A 14,216-nucleotide genomic window follows, 5' to 3' on the forward strand; every position below is an offset into this window, starting at 1 on the left:
GGGGGAACTCGGTGGGGGGCTACATCCCCAAAGGAGCTGGGGTTGGGCCGATTCAAGGAGTTGCTGTGTGTCTTTAGAGTTGGGGCGCGGAAGCCACGGCTTGAGGTAATGCCTTCCAGGCTAGGGTCCCCCACAGTCGGCCAGGAAGGGGACCTGGACCACTCCCAGCCACCTACCACTTCCCACCACTTGAAGCTGAGCCTTCGGGGGCCGCCGCTCAAAAGGCGGCCCTCAGCACAAGTGTGACCTGTTTGTGTGTGCACATGCCGCTGCGTGTGCAAGAGGAATAGGCTTATGGGAGGGGACACCTTCAGCGTGACACCGAGCAAGGTGAATAATAGAGGAAACAAACAGGGACGCGCCACAGACTCTGGCGTGCGCACGCAGGCCCCCACGGACGCATGCGCAGATACTGGACTGGCACGCAGTCCGTCACCCTCAGTGCTTGCGGGGTGCATGTCCGGGTGCAAAGCCCAGGACCACGCACTCACAGATCCACAAACAGAAATGCCTCCAGCTGTGCTTTCAGGGGCATTGAGACAGGTCCACGAAGAGACAAGACGGGACATGAAATCATCGCCTATCTGTGGGGCTTTGATTAGGTGGAGGGAGGGGGTATCAACACCGTGGGGAGGGCGCCCCCTACTGGATAGAACAGCCATAACGCCCCACCTCCCCAACCCCCAAGCCCCGCCATCTAAACCTGCCCCTAACTTACCCGCACCCCGCTCCTACCTCCTACCGAGTCATCCACACACCTCACACTTGTCTGCCACACTCTGGATAAGCCCCCAGCCAGGCTGCATAAGTCTGGGTTGTCTTCAAAACGTGTAAAATCTTTGATCATCATTTGTTTAAACTGTATAAATAATCCACCCGGTTTTAATAGGATTTTTCTATGAATCGGCAACAAAGCATGAAATGTGATATTTTCACCATGAGTAGTTGGGAAATTAGTCACCTCTGTCCATGGCTCTCTGCTGGCTGGAGACCCCCATTCTGTCTGGTCCCTCCCTCCCCTCCACGTCAGACTGTCCTGGGCCCTTCAAATGCTACCCCCTCAGCTCCCACCTTTTGGGGGGTAGTGGGGGAATTCTATGGCGTTGCTCTGAGGAGCCCTTGTAGTCATCTCTGGCTCTGAGAGCAGAGACCAGGCCGCGCTGGCGCTCTGTTTCCCAGACTCCTCGCCTGCCATCAGGGCCCCACCGTGGGCTCCAGTGCACTTTGGGGTAGGCTTTCAGGATGGGCGGTGGGCTGTGGGAGAGTTATTTGGGGCAGAATGCTGGAATGAGGCAGAGAGCGGGGGTCATTCACCATCTGCCCCAATCACCCAAAGTGTTTCCACACTTGCCTACTCCCCAGGCTGTTACACAGTCACAAAGGCAAGACCTACGTGCAAGCTCCAGAGGTCGGGCCTGTCTTCTGGGACTGACAAGTTGCCCACCCGCTCTGGGAACAGAAGATGCTGAGTCTGAGGGAAGAGCCCCTGTTGGTAACAGGGAGGGCGGCGGGGGCTGGGGAGGATGGGGGTCAGATCTGGGGAAGTGGGGGATGGGAGCATCAGAGAGGGGAGCCGGACAGGAATCAGAGATCAGGCCAGGACCAGGGAGGGGGAGTGAAGAGGCGGCAGGATGGTGGAAACTGCCCGAATATGCCAGAGAGCCTTTCAGTCCCACTCCCAAATGACTCCTGACCCCGGCCCCCACCACCAAGTACAGCAACCCCAAAGCAGCCCTCCTCTGCCTCAGTGCCACATGGAGAAAAGCCAGCAGCCAACACCAGGGACCAAGGGCCTACAGAGCAGGCTGGCCCAAGTCACCCAGCCAGGCCTTGGGCCTCCCAGGTCTCGGGCCACAGCCTGGTGGGGCTCAGCCACAGACCTGGGCACAGCCATGCGGGAGGGCCATGGGGGGTCCCCCCGCCCCTGTGCTGCACGACAGTCCACGTGCTCCAGGCTGAGCAGGGCCCCCCTTCCTTTCTGTCCCCTGCCCCTGGCCTGAGATGAATAAAACTCAGGAGGTGGGGGGAGCTATTCATGGACCAGAGAATGTGTGAGCCGCCCAGCAGCCCCCTCTCATTAGGGGACCCCCGTCAGGTGGCGCTCATTAACTTCAAGTTGTCTCTTGTTTTAAAACTCGGGTGAGGGGGGCAGGGTGGAGGGGCACATTGTCTGGCTGCCGCCCCAGAGAGATTAGGCGCCCAGGAGGAGGGGGCAGGCAAAGGCCCTTTAATTAGTTACTTTCAAAGGTTCCCTGTCCCCTTTCTCTCGGGTCCCCCTCCTGCCCCCGGCTGGGCCCAGCTTCGAGGGGGGTGGTCTTTTCTGCTTGGCAGAGCCGCCTGGTCACTCAGCTTAAATCCGCAGTCTTTGTTCCCGCCTGGACAATGGGCCCAACACATCAGCCACAGAGGCCACAGAAGAAGCAAGGCCTTCTGTAAGCCTGGAGCCAGTGGAGAGGGGTGCACCGTGGCTCAGGGTGCAGCCTGGGGCTCCAGACAGGGGCCTGGGCACCAGGGGCCTTTCTGGGCTAAGAAGAAAAGGGGACGCACACAATCACCCCAACCTCGAGACCTAACTCTAGCAGAGGAAAAAGTTGGGACAAACCTCATGTCAGGGACTCTTGCACACAGGAAGTTTCTAGAGGAGATATCTAGAAGCTACCTCAAGGATGGGCGTCCCCTTCCCTCTATATAGCTGAAAAAAAACACAAGGTTTTAAAATCAAGCTGATCTGGGGCGCCTGGGTGGCTCAGTCGTTAAGCGTCTGCCTTCGGCTCAGGTCCTGATCCCGGGGTCCTGGGATCGAGCCCCGCGTCGGGCTCCCTGCTCTGCGGAAAGCCTGTTTCTCCCTCTCCCACTCCCCCTGCTTGTGTTCCCTCTCTCGCTGTGTCTCTTTCTGTCAAATAAATAAATAAAATCTTAAAAAAAAAATTAATTAAATAAAATAAAATCAAGCTGATCTGAGTCAATCCCAGTCTTGGCTCTGCTACTCATTAACAAGTAATTCGTCTCTCAAGCCTCAATTCCCCTCATCTCTAAAATGGGGGAAATAGTGCTTGTCTCATGGGTCGTGAGGATTAGATTCCTTAACTAGATAAAAGTGTCTAGCACAGTGCCTGGCAAACAGGAAGCCCTCAGCACGGTACCTTGTATGGTTCCCACAGCCAGAGCCTGACCCCACACCCGCCACCACCAGGCCGCAGGCTCAGCTGACCCTCTCCTTTGGCGGGTGCTTGCTGGGGGCAGACATGGGCTCACTGCCTTGCAGACAAAGTACTGGTGCTCACATGTGGGGAAACACTTAGAAGTCAGTGAATATGTGGACAGCAATGAAGAGGAAGGAGGGTCCCAGATGGGGGATGATGGGGTGAGGGAGGCCAGCAAATAGAAGGCATAAGCAGGAACAGAAGGAGGAAGGGGAGAGTGGGCCAGCCTGGGGAGCGGGGGGTTGGGGCGGGTGGTGACTAGCAGATCCGGGGGGGGGGTCTTGGGGGGGATGAGTTGAGAGGCTGAGTTGCAGGAAGAGTTGGTGATTTGCCTGGGTCAGCAGATTAATGGTACTAACGAAGTTTCCAAGAGCGTGGTGAGTTGGGGGGCCGGGGGCGCCCATGTGGAAAGGCACATGACTGGGGATTGATCAGGCTGAAGATGAAACAGAGAAAGCTTCCCGGGCAGGAGAGGTAGGAAACGCCAAAACCAATTACTCCCCAACCCCTCTGGCCTCCGGATCCCTCCCCCAGGGAGGAGGGAAGGGGCTGTGACCTCTCTCTGTGGGTGCCTGCACTCCAGGCGTGCACACACACAGACAGCTCACGTGGGTAGGCGTGTGCACTGGGGAAGGCCCATGCGTGGGAGTGAGCAGGCCTGGATACGATGGTGGGTCACATGTTGGTCTGTGCGCTCTTCCCCTTGTGTGGGGGTCATTTGACTTCTCCCAGGTGTCCCCTGTCACAGATGACTCCTCTCAGGTATCCCTACCTCCCACCTAAGTGCCCCATGTGACAAGCACATGTGTCACCAGGAGGAGTCAGGGGCCCACAGGCGGAAGCAGAAGTGGAGGGTGTTGCTGTGGATCATCTTCATTCAGTTTGGGCCTTGAGTAGCACCTCCACAAATCTGTTAGTTTGGGCTCACCCCTAGTTTCCAGTCAGAGGCAACCCCGGATTACCATTTAGGTGGCTAAGTCCCTGGGCGGATAATTGACAACTTAGCCTCTGGTTAATGGGAGTGTACCCCACTTAGGGAAAACCCACCCTTTCGGAAGGAATCAATTACACACAGGTTCCTTTTAATAGCCCCTGATGTTTGTTGAATGAATAAGTGTGACAGACTGAGCAGCCCTCTTCAGCTTCAAGAATTCACAAAGGATATCAAAGAACTAGATCAAAGGGCAAGCAAACATCTCCTACAGGACCTAAAGAAGCCCTTAGTTAAAATTCAACAGTTAAGAGGTGATTAGACATAAGATAAGGGCCCTTCAAACTCCTAACACAAACCCAATAGTGGTCCACCTTGGGGGTCTTGAAGGAAGATGGAAGTGGGGGAGGGGGAGAGAGGAGGCACGAGGCAGCTCTTGCCCGGATCCACCTCTTGCCCGAGGAGGGAGGGATGGAGGGACGGAGGGATGGACCCCTTCCAAGCAGCGTGTCGTGTTGTGCAGAGATTGCACCTCCAGATTCAGGACAGAATTTGTGTTTCATGCCATATGCTGAGTGGTGTTATTATAGTTATTAGCAATTATGTTTTATCATAAAATCACTTTTCCTTTAAATATGTGAGTAAGAAAATATCAGTTGTTCTTAGAGTAAGTTCTAGCCAATCTATTCCTCTTGGAAATTACTTCTAGTTTTAGAATACATGCCAACAGGCAAATGGGCTGGGAGCCCTGGACGTTTGCACTGGTGCGTGTTGGAAGCCTGGCCATTCCACGCAGGAAGCAGCCACCACAGCGCTGGACCCAGATGGTTGGGGGGGTGGGCATCGTGCTGCAAAGGTGCTGTAGTCAGTCCCCCCCACCCAGGCCCAGGCCTGGCCCTTCCCCCAACCTCCAACCCAGTGACCACTTTCCTGAGGCTGTCACTGGGTTCCTGGCCCCAAGATGCCTCCCCCTGCCCCCTGCCCTCCCCATCCCCACCTTGTGCCCCTGCTGCAATGTCTACGAAGGAGACCGGCTCCTCTTGGGGCCTGCAAGCTTTTGTTAGCGTTATGTGAGCCGCTAGTAACAAGGCCCTGAAACCCAACTCGACCAAACTCATAAAAGGGGTCACTGTCTCTTTAATTAAAGTTCCCTGTTTGGAGGTTAAAGACAAACCCGTTTGATGGTGCAGGTGTGTGGAGGGGGGGAGTGGGGTGGAGGGGGCTGGAGGGAAATGGAATTCTATCCTTGGAGGGAGCAGGGAGGGGCCTCACCAGGGCCAGACTGGCTGACCACGGAAAGTCTGATGGGGAGCGCGAGTGGTCCCCGGTGTGGTAAGTGTCACAAGGGAAGAGACCAGCCAGGAACAGAGAGGCCAGGGGCCAGTGCAGCCAGCTCTGACCGCCCCGCACGCGTGCCCGGCTCAGGCTGCCTGCCCCCTGATCCCCGCCACCGTCCTGCCTAAGGACCGCTCCCCTTGTCCGCTCCTTGATTCCCCCTTTTCCACCCCAAGAGTCCTCCCCTAAAAGAGGGCTCAGGGTTTAATCCCATCTCCACATAGAAGCGACTTCATCACAGTTTAACATAAAAAGATCAGCTGGTATCGACCCGTAATTTGGACCCACGCCACGCTATTGGCAGGAAGACAGAATAAGTTAGGGTGGCCATGTTTCAAAAATTCTCTGTGTGCACTCAATCACGGCCCAGGGAAGGCGGGCGGGTGCGTAATAACCCAGCCGCGCTCTCCATTTCCCCTGTAGATCAATGCTAATACCAGGAGGCCCCGGAAGATGGATGGAACCGACAGGAACCTTGAAATCCCTACATGGGGGCTGGTGCCTCAACCGATAAAGGATTTCGCTGCTGCTGGGGCGGGGACACAGAAACCCTAAGGGCCACGACAGACAGTCTGGTGGGGGGCAAGGAGGCGGGGAAGAGGGAGCAGCCTCTCTTTCACACACACACACACACACACACACACACACACACACACACACACACATGTCCTCACTGACACCCACAGTCACTCACGCAGCCTCTGACTGATGCGCACTCCGAGTCACTGACATGCACACCAATGGCTGGCACACACAATCACTCACACTCTCCAGCCCACAGCATCAACACCTCCCAGAGAGGCCTGGACTCCCAGCGGTCACTCACACAGGTCCTAGGACACATACGCACACTCAGACACAAACATGCATACAAGCTCAAACCCACACACTAGAGTCATGGTCTGACACGGAGGCTCACTTGGCACAGTGAGAGACTGACACACCCTCTCACTGGCACCTACACGCTGCTCTGGTGAAGCATAAAGATCCAGGCGCCCACACCCATATTTACATCCCTGCCTTTCCTTTCTTCCTTTCCATCTCATCCCTTCTCCCCATTGCCTTCTGATTCTGTTCAGAACCTTGCTGGCTGGCGATCAGTCGGGGAGCTTCCCAGGACCCACTGGAAGTAAATCACTGAGACAGAAGTCTACCAGACACACAGCCCTGGAGACACCCAGATGAGAACCTGTATGCATCCTGGCTGGAAGGTAGGAGACCTGGGTCCCAGGGACAGCTCAGCCACAGACTCGCTTACATGGACTTGGGGAAGCCCCTGGATCTTTCTGGGCCTCTATTTCCTTATCTATAAAACAAGAGGTTGGACCAGGAGATTTCTAAGGTCCCCTTCCAGGTCTGAATGACTCTGTCTGTGGCAAATACAAATCCTTGCATGCATGCACACACACACACACACACATACACACACGGGCAGCCCCAAGCAAGTGCATGCACCCGGGCTTTTGAGTGCCTGGTGGCCACGATGACATGCAGGAGGATCACACCTGCAGGTGCTGCTCTTCCCAACCAGGGTGCCTGCAGCAGGGACAGCAGCTCCTCATCCTTCCCAAAGCTGGATGTCAGGGAGCTTCAGAACCCACTTTTCTGTGAGCAAAGAATTGGGGACAGAGCAGGGAGATGGAGCAGGTGTGAGTTTAAGAGAGGAGGTGTTGTAGGGCAAGGGCTGGGACATGCAGAGGGGATAGAGAGAAAAGCACAGTGCTGGCTGCCAAGACTGCCCCCCACCCGTCCACCCCTTTCTGGCTGCTGATTTTCCTTCTGAGCTCAGCCCCGGTACAGGAGCCATTTCCACGGCCTCACACTGACATCTTGTGGCCATCACTAGGATTTCAGGCATTGCAGAGGGCGGCACTGGGAACCCTGTGGAGAAATACAGCTCTACCAGTCACCCAGCCAATACCTGGTAGGACAGTGGATCTGATCCCTGGGTGCCCTGTCCTAGGTTCAGCAACCAGGAAAGGCACAGGAGACTGACATGTACCTTGAGCAGGGGCCAGTGTAAGAACAGGAGGCTGCTTTGGGAAAAGGCTTCAGGGTCACTCGATGACAAAAGGGACTGGAGAAAAATGAACGCTCAGGGGAGCTCCAGTCTGTGGAGGTGACATAGCCCTGTCACCCTGCAGCCCCAGTCTGAGGCAGGGAAACATGACCCTGACCAGGGGTTGCAGTCCAAGGGAGGAGATGCAATATTTCCCCAGGGATCCTCCACCTGAAGGAAGAGACTCAGCCCTGGACTCATGCAAGCACAGTCTGATGGGCAGTGTCTGGCTCCCCTCACAGGGAGACTAAGCCTTTGGGGGGTGAGACATGGCTGCTCCAAGGGAGCCTCTAATTTTGAGGAGGGGAAAACCCCGGCGTCATCAGGGATACCAATCCTATCTGAGGAACATGCAATGTGGGGGTTCTGAAGCCCGCAGCTGTCCCAGCCTCCCATGTCTGGAAGTCTGAAAGGAACATGATTTCTGTGTCTGCATCAGCAGCCTAGGGCTTGGAAGAGGGTTGAGGAAGAAGTAGGGGGTAGTTGGCTCCAGAGCCAGCCCCATCCGTTCTGAAGAGGCCTGGTGAAGGGTCGGGGAGAACCACACCTCCCCAAGCCTCTCAGAAGTAACCGTGATTGAAGTCCCAAGCCTGTCCCAAGACTTCTCTGGATCAGTTCCTCTAGCTGGAGTCTCCTGTCACTTCTGGAGACAGGCTCTAGGCACCTAAAGATGGCAGATCACACACACACAAGGCAGAAGCCATGGGTTCTCAGCCCGGAGCCAGGGAACCCTGGAGGTGCTAGGCTGATGACTTTGTTATAAATTAGAGACTCATTAAGAGCAGGTTGAGAAGGGCTCAGTAACAGCTTTCGGAGCCCATCTTTTCGATTTCTTGCTCAGTTTGTTTATTGCGATTGTTCCTGTCTCATAAGCTTATTGCAAAACCAATAAAAATGATCTATTCGGAGAGGGGAGCTGCTCTTTTGACTAGTAAGCTGCCGCTTGGTCCTGGGCCCTGCCCCTCCCCCTCCCGGCGGCTGCAGCCCCAGCCTGGTTGACCAGCTGTCTCCTGCCGCGGGGTCAGCAGAGGGTGCCAGATTCTTGCTCACCAGAAACTGTGTCCACCTGCCATGCAGCCGCCCTAGGCCAGCCTCAGGCCTCCAACCTGGCCCCATCACCTCAATGACTTCTCTATCCCAGCCCTCCAGCTTACCAGGTCTGAGCTGGGCACATGTCGGGGCTCAGTTATGAGGAGATGAGAGGCCAGGTTGGGGACCCTGGGACAGTTGCTGGAGCCTGGAATTTCAGGTGGGATTTTGGCTCAGTGAGACTGTGCGCTTAGCATGGGGTTCTGTACTCTGAGGTAGCCCTGAGGGCTGATGAATGGAGCAGAGGAGGCCCCAAGGGTTCCCTAGAATCAAAAGTCCTGCCCTTGACCTTGATGACAGGACAGAATCCCCTGGCCTCTTGCACATCCAGGACCCTGTCACAGTTGGGCTCAAAGGCCCAGGAGCCCCTCTTCTCAGGGAGCTGGCTCTCATTCCCGTCCCTGTTCCGTCAGTGACATCAGTTCCATTTAGCGACCATAATGTTTGAGACATCATGGATTTCCTTATGGCACTTGGTTTCAGAGACTTTCAGATGATCATTGTGGGGAGCGCAGGGTTGAGGGGAGTCAGAGAGAGGCCAACAGACTCCTTACTGATCATATAGAATTCGAGTGTCGGAGCCAGGAAGGACTTCTGAGAACGTTCTGTCCAACTCCTTCAAGTCTGCGATACAGAATCAGGGTCAGAGACAAGAAGTGACTTGGCCAAAGCCCCACAGCTAGGGAGTGACAAAGCTGGGACTGGAACTCAAAGTGACAGACCCTGGCACCATTGTCTTGTGTCTTCCTTTGTTTATCTGGCTCATGTCAGGGCGCTCTGCCTCCCTCATGTGTCAGTCCAATGCAGGTAACAGGCCACCCTGCCCACCCCCACCCCTGCTCTCTAATAACAGGCAGGTTCTCTCTAAAGCAAAGTCAGCATCTTTCCTCAATGCCCTGGCTCTGCCCGAGGGCCCAAAGGAGGGGAAGAACCTTGCACAGAGGCCTTTGGAGTTTCTCTGTCATTTCAAAGAGATAGCATCAATTGACTCTTTCTTGGTCTGTTTATTTTGGACGGGGGAACAAGACACAAAGGCAGGTAGGAAAGAGCAAAAGTTTGCAGGAAGCAGAGATCTCAAGGACTTGGCATATCTTCAGAGCGAAGCACATCAACGTTCTTCCTTGATCTCTTTGTGTTTATTTTAATATTCAATATAGCAGTTACTGTGTGCCAGGCACTGTTCTAAGTGCTTTAAATATTAATTTATTAATTTAATATACATCATATATTAATTTATTGAATATTTGTAATAACCTTATGAGGTGGGTAATATTATTAGCCCCACTTTACAGAAGAGAAAACTAAGTCAGAGAGGCAAGCAGCTTGCCCAAGCCCTCACACCTAGGCAGTGGTGACATCACCATTCAAAGCCAAACAATCTGGCTCTTACCCACCACGCTATGTACCTCCTCTTTACAGAAGTCCTAGCCCAAGGGCCGCTGGGGCCCCGATGGCCTGAGGAGGAAGGAAGACTCTGAACGTTCAGAAGGGACAAGATGTCCCTGGGGTCCAGTGCAGTATCTCCTCAAGTCTATCTCTTGCTACCCACCATCCCGGCTACCTCTTCCGTTAGCTTGTTTGAAGGCTTATGTTTTATGGTTGGGGTGGCCAAAGGAAGTGTAGGCAGCTGAGACCCTGTGTCCCTCCCACACCAGCCCCATTGTGGGGGGTCTTCTGCTGGATCTGGAAGCCAGGGCTCCGGGTGTGGTGCCAAGTACCCACCGGCCAGTCGCTCACCGAGCCTTGCTCCCTCCCACACAGCAGCCTGTACTGACAGCTCGGAGAGGGCCTTTGATTAAAGAGACAAGTGACTTTGCCCATTCTATTGATCAGAATAAATTACTAGGAACTAATTTATGGGCCTCCCCACAGCCGATGACATGGTGGATTGTGCGCTATTGGTCAGTAAATTGGATTGTCAGGCTAGATTATTGGTTCGTATACAGTTATCTCTCATAGCAATATCAGGCAGCCCAGGTAGAGGAGCCAAATCCTTTCTCTGCTGCCAGATGCCAGGATGTCATGAGGCCTTCTTGAGGGCTGGAGGGGAGGGGCCGGGAGGGAAGAGGAGGAGAGGGGAAGGGAGGCAAGGCCAGGCCTCTGTGCAGGATGCTTATTAATTAGTGCAGCATCACAGCAGTGAAAGAACATTAGTGTGGAGACATCTGCAGAGTGATGGGGAAGTGACATGGTGGGCCTCCTCCTGATTCTCCAGCTATGGCCCTGCTGGGCAGAGGCAGGGCGGGGGTTGATGAGTAGATGGGGGGGAGATGGAGGCGGGGGGGGGGAAGGGGGCCAAGGGGGGGGGGGGGGAGAGGGGGGGGAAGGGAGAGGAGAGGCCACGTCGGCTGGGAGTTGCAAGCAGGGCAGGTCTGCGGAGTGCCGGCGTCGCTGAGCCCCACGCAGGGGAAACGGAGCTGCCGTTCTGCTCCGTACATCACAGCCAACGATGAAAAGTTCTAGAGCTGGGATTTCTCAGGCAATTTGGCCAGTGATGCATGGGGCAGTAGATCCTCGTGCACTCTTCCGTGCTTCTGCCAAGCCAGCAATAACAAAAACTTATTTTTTGCCAGGGAAACGGATATGAGTCAGGCAACCCATCAGGAGTAAGGGGGGCTCTACCACGCCACTGCGATTTGTACCGCTCGGCTGTTTCCCCGAGCTCTAAAGACCTGCCAGGAGGTGACAAAGGCGAGACAATTTCGAGTTCACAGTCCTGTGTCCTCGAAGCATAACAGCACGCCATAGATGGGGACTTTCAGGGGCTGTGGGTTGCAAAGTCAGCGGTCTTTTCCCCCAAGCCCACTGAGGAGGGGGGAGAGGGGGGTGAGCAGGAGGAGAGGGGCAGAGAGCTGAGGCAATGGAGAAATGTGCAGTCCTTCCCCTCGCTGGGCATTCCCAGGACAGATTCCCCAACAGCTCCTTCCTCATATGGGGCATGGTGGGAAGGGGGCAAGGGGGCAGTGTTGGGGTGCCAAGCTGGCCCCGGGGATGGGACCACAGACATCCCAAGCAAAAGCCCTCCGTGCCCCCTGCCACGGGCTGCCAGGGTCTTTGTCACCCACGCAGCCCCTGGGGTAGGCCATCGCTGAGGGGCCGGGTCTGGAAAACCCATTTGATCCCATTTTTGCACTCTTGCTGTTGAGGTGTGAGGCCTGAGGAGGCCTGCACTTTCTTCGAGGCTTGATCAGGAACACAGATAACCTGTTCTCTGGGCTACAGGCCTCCGGGGAAATGTGCGGATGGTGGATGGCGCACCAAGCCCTTCGGACTCTAGCTATCACTCATCTGACACTGCCAGGAACCCCACGAGTAAATACTCGCTGGCAGGGACCCAGGGCCTCCGGCTCGTTTGAGTTGCCACTGAGAAAAGCAGCAAGGAGGTCTCATCAGTGTCACAAATACACGCAGATCACCTCCCCCCCCCAACCGTCGCTTGGTGCTGCTTAGCAGACAGGGGCATGCTGATGGAGGGCCTTGGGAAAGGCCTAGCACCATGAACTAAAAATATTCTGCACATTCCACAAGATAAAGGGCAGAGGTTTAAAAAGTGAAAGACACCTTCCCTCAGCCTTTGGATGCTTTTCATGCCTACCCCCGGTCACTTTGCTCTCCCTACATTAAACTGTGGCCTTTGGCCATCTCTGCATGAGCTTTCCTTCTGAGTGCTCGCCCTTTCTGCCCTCCACTGATAAATATGAAATTAAAAGGGGGCAGACCCTCAAAGTCAGAGGAAACAGGGCTAGGTCCGAACTCCCAAGCTCCAAAGTAGTCTCCTCACTTCTTGCCGGCACCGCTCTGCCCTGGCTTCCATTCAGCAACTATGTGGAAGTGAGCACACGGCCCCCAGGGTCCTCCAGCCTCCAAGATGGAAAAGTTTGCAAAGCTTGGAAAAAGAAAAGTGGGCCTGCTAGTCAGTCTATAAATTAGAGACTCATTAAGGAGAGGCGGGAAGGGCTTTGGGGGCCTGTGCCTTTCGATTTCTTGTTGAGCTAGTTGATTGCTATTGTTTCTATTTCATACGTTTATTGCAAAACCAATAAAAATTATCTCTTAAGAGCAGGAAACTCATCTTTTGACTTGTTGGTTGAGGTTTCTACAGAATAACCTTTAACTGGTCCAGCATGTCTGCAGGACAGGAGCAGGCCCGCAGAGATAACTCCAGAGGTCAACCAGGCAGAGAGTAGGCATGCCCAGTCCTGCAGGGAGGGGATAACTCACCCTCCAGAACCCACCAAGAGCAGAGGTTATGACTTTAACAAGCGGGCAGTCATACTCTATTTCATTCACCCCACATGTAAAATTTTTTAATTTGTTGAAAGCATTTACATTTGAGACATTTCACCAAAATATGGTGATATCCGGCTTCTCTTTAAACATGGGAAGATCATACCGGGCCTCATTCTCACCAGGAAACAATAGACACTGTCTTCTCTCGACAGGCTCACAGCCTCCTGTCCACCCACCCAGCTGCTCAGCCAGCTCACTTATATTTATATTACCTGCCTGACACCTGTGACCGGGTAAGTTTGCAACTCCTACCTTAGAGGAGGACTAGGTTGGAAGGGGGTACAGCAAAACATTTCATTTTTTTTTAAGATTCTATTTATTTATTTGACAGAGAGAGAGAGACAGCGAGAGAGGGAACACAAGCAGGGGGAGTGGGAGAGGGAGAAGCAGGCTTCCCGCGGAGCAGGGGGCCCGATGCGGGGCTGGATCCCAGGACCCTGGGATCATGACCTGAGCCGAAGGCAGACGTTTAATGACTGAGCCACCCAGGCGCCCCCTAAACATTTCATTTACAGAACTACTCTTGAGATAAAATTTTATAAGAATGTTTCCAAATCAGACTGATGAAATTTCTCTTCCAAGATCTCCCAAGGGAAGGCCTGGGTCTTGTCCCCGCTGGATGGGAAGGGAGCTAACATGTGTCACATGCCTACGTGCCAGGCTCAGCCCTTCTAGCTTTCTGTGCATCATCCCTATTTCACCAACAGGGAAATTGAAGATGGGAAATGGTCAATGATGTGCCTCAGGGCAAAGGATGATATAACCCTCAGCCGAAGAACACCAGCCTTAGGAGAACCCAGTAACCATCTCTCTAGTTTTGAAGAAAGAACAGAACGTCCCCAGTGTTACTCTCTCAGGCCTGAAGAGGCTGCCCTGAGGGAAGATTCACAACCGATTGAGGGAAAATCCACCCAACCGTGACTCAAGTTAGAACTTGCCTCCAGAGTTACCAACACCCCTAAATCTAGTGAAAGGGAACCACAGGGTCTTTAATAATCACTCTGTCAGGTCACGGGATGGTGACTAATGGGCCTACAGGAGGAGACGGTGAAAAACACTCTAGGAAATAAATTTGGGTGATTAAATTTCAAGGCAGTTCATGGAACAGCAACCCGAGGCCTAAACTAAGCCATCAAGTTACCAAGAGAATCAAGATTTCAATTTAGGGCGCCTGGGTGGCTCAGTTGGTTAAGCGACTGCCTTCGGCTCGGGTCATGATCCCAGGGTCCTGGGATCGAGTCCCGCATCGGGCTCCCTGCTCTGCGGGGAGCCTGCTTCTCCCTCTCCCACTCCCCCTGCTTGTGTTCCC

Source organism: Neomonachus schauinslandi, chromosome 6, assembly GCF_002201575.2.
Source record: "Neomonachus schauinslandi chromosome 6, ASM220157v2, whole genome shotgun sequence".
Taxonomy (NCBI): domain Eukaryota; kingdom Metazoa; phylum Chordata; class Mammalia; order Carnivora; family Phocidae; genus Neomonachus; species Neomonachus schauinslandi.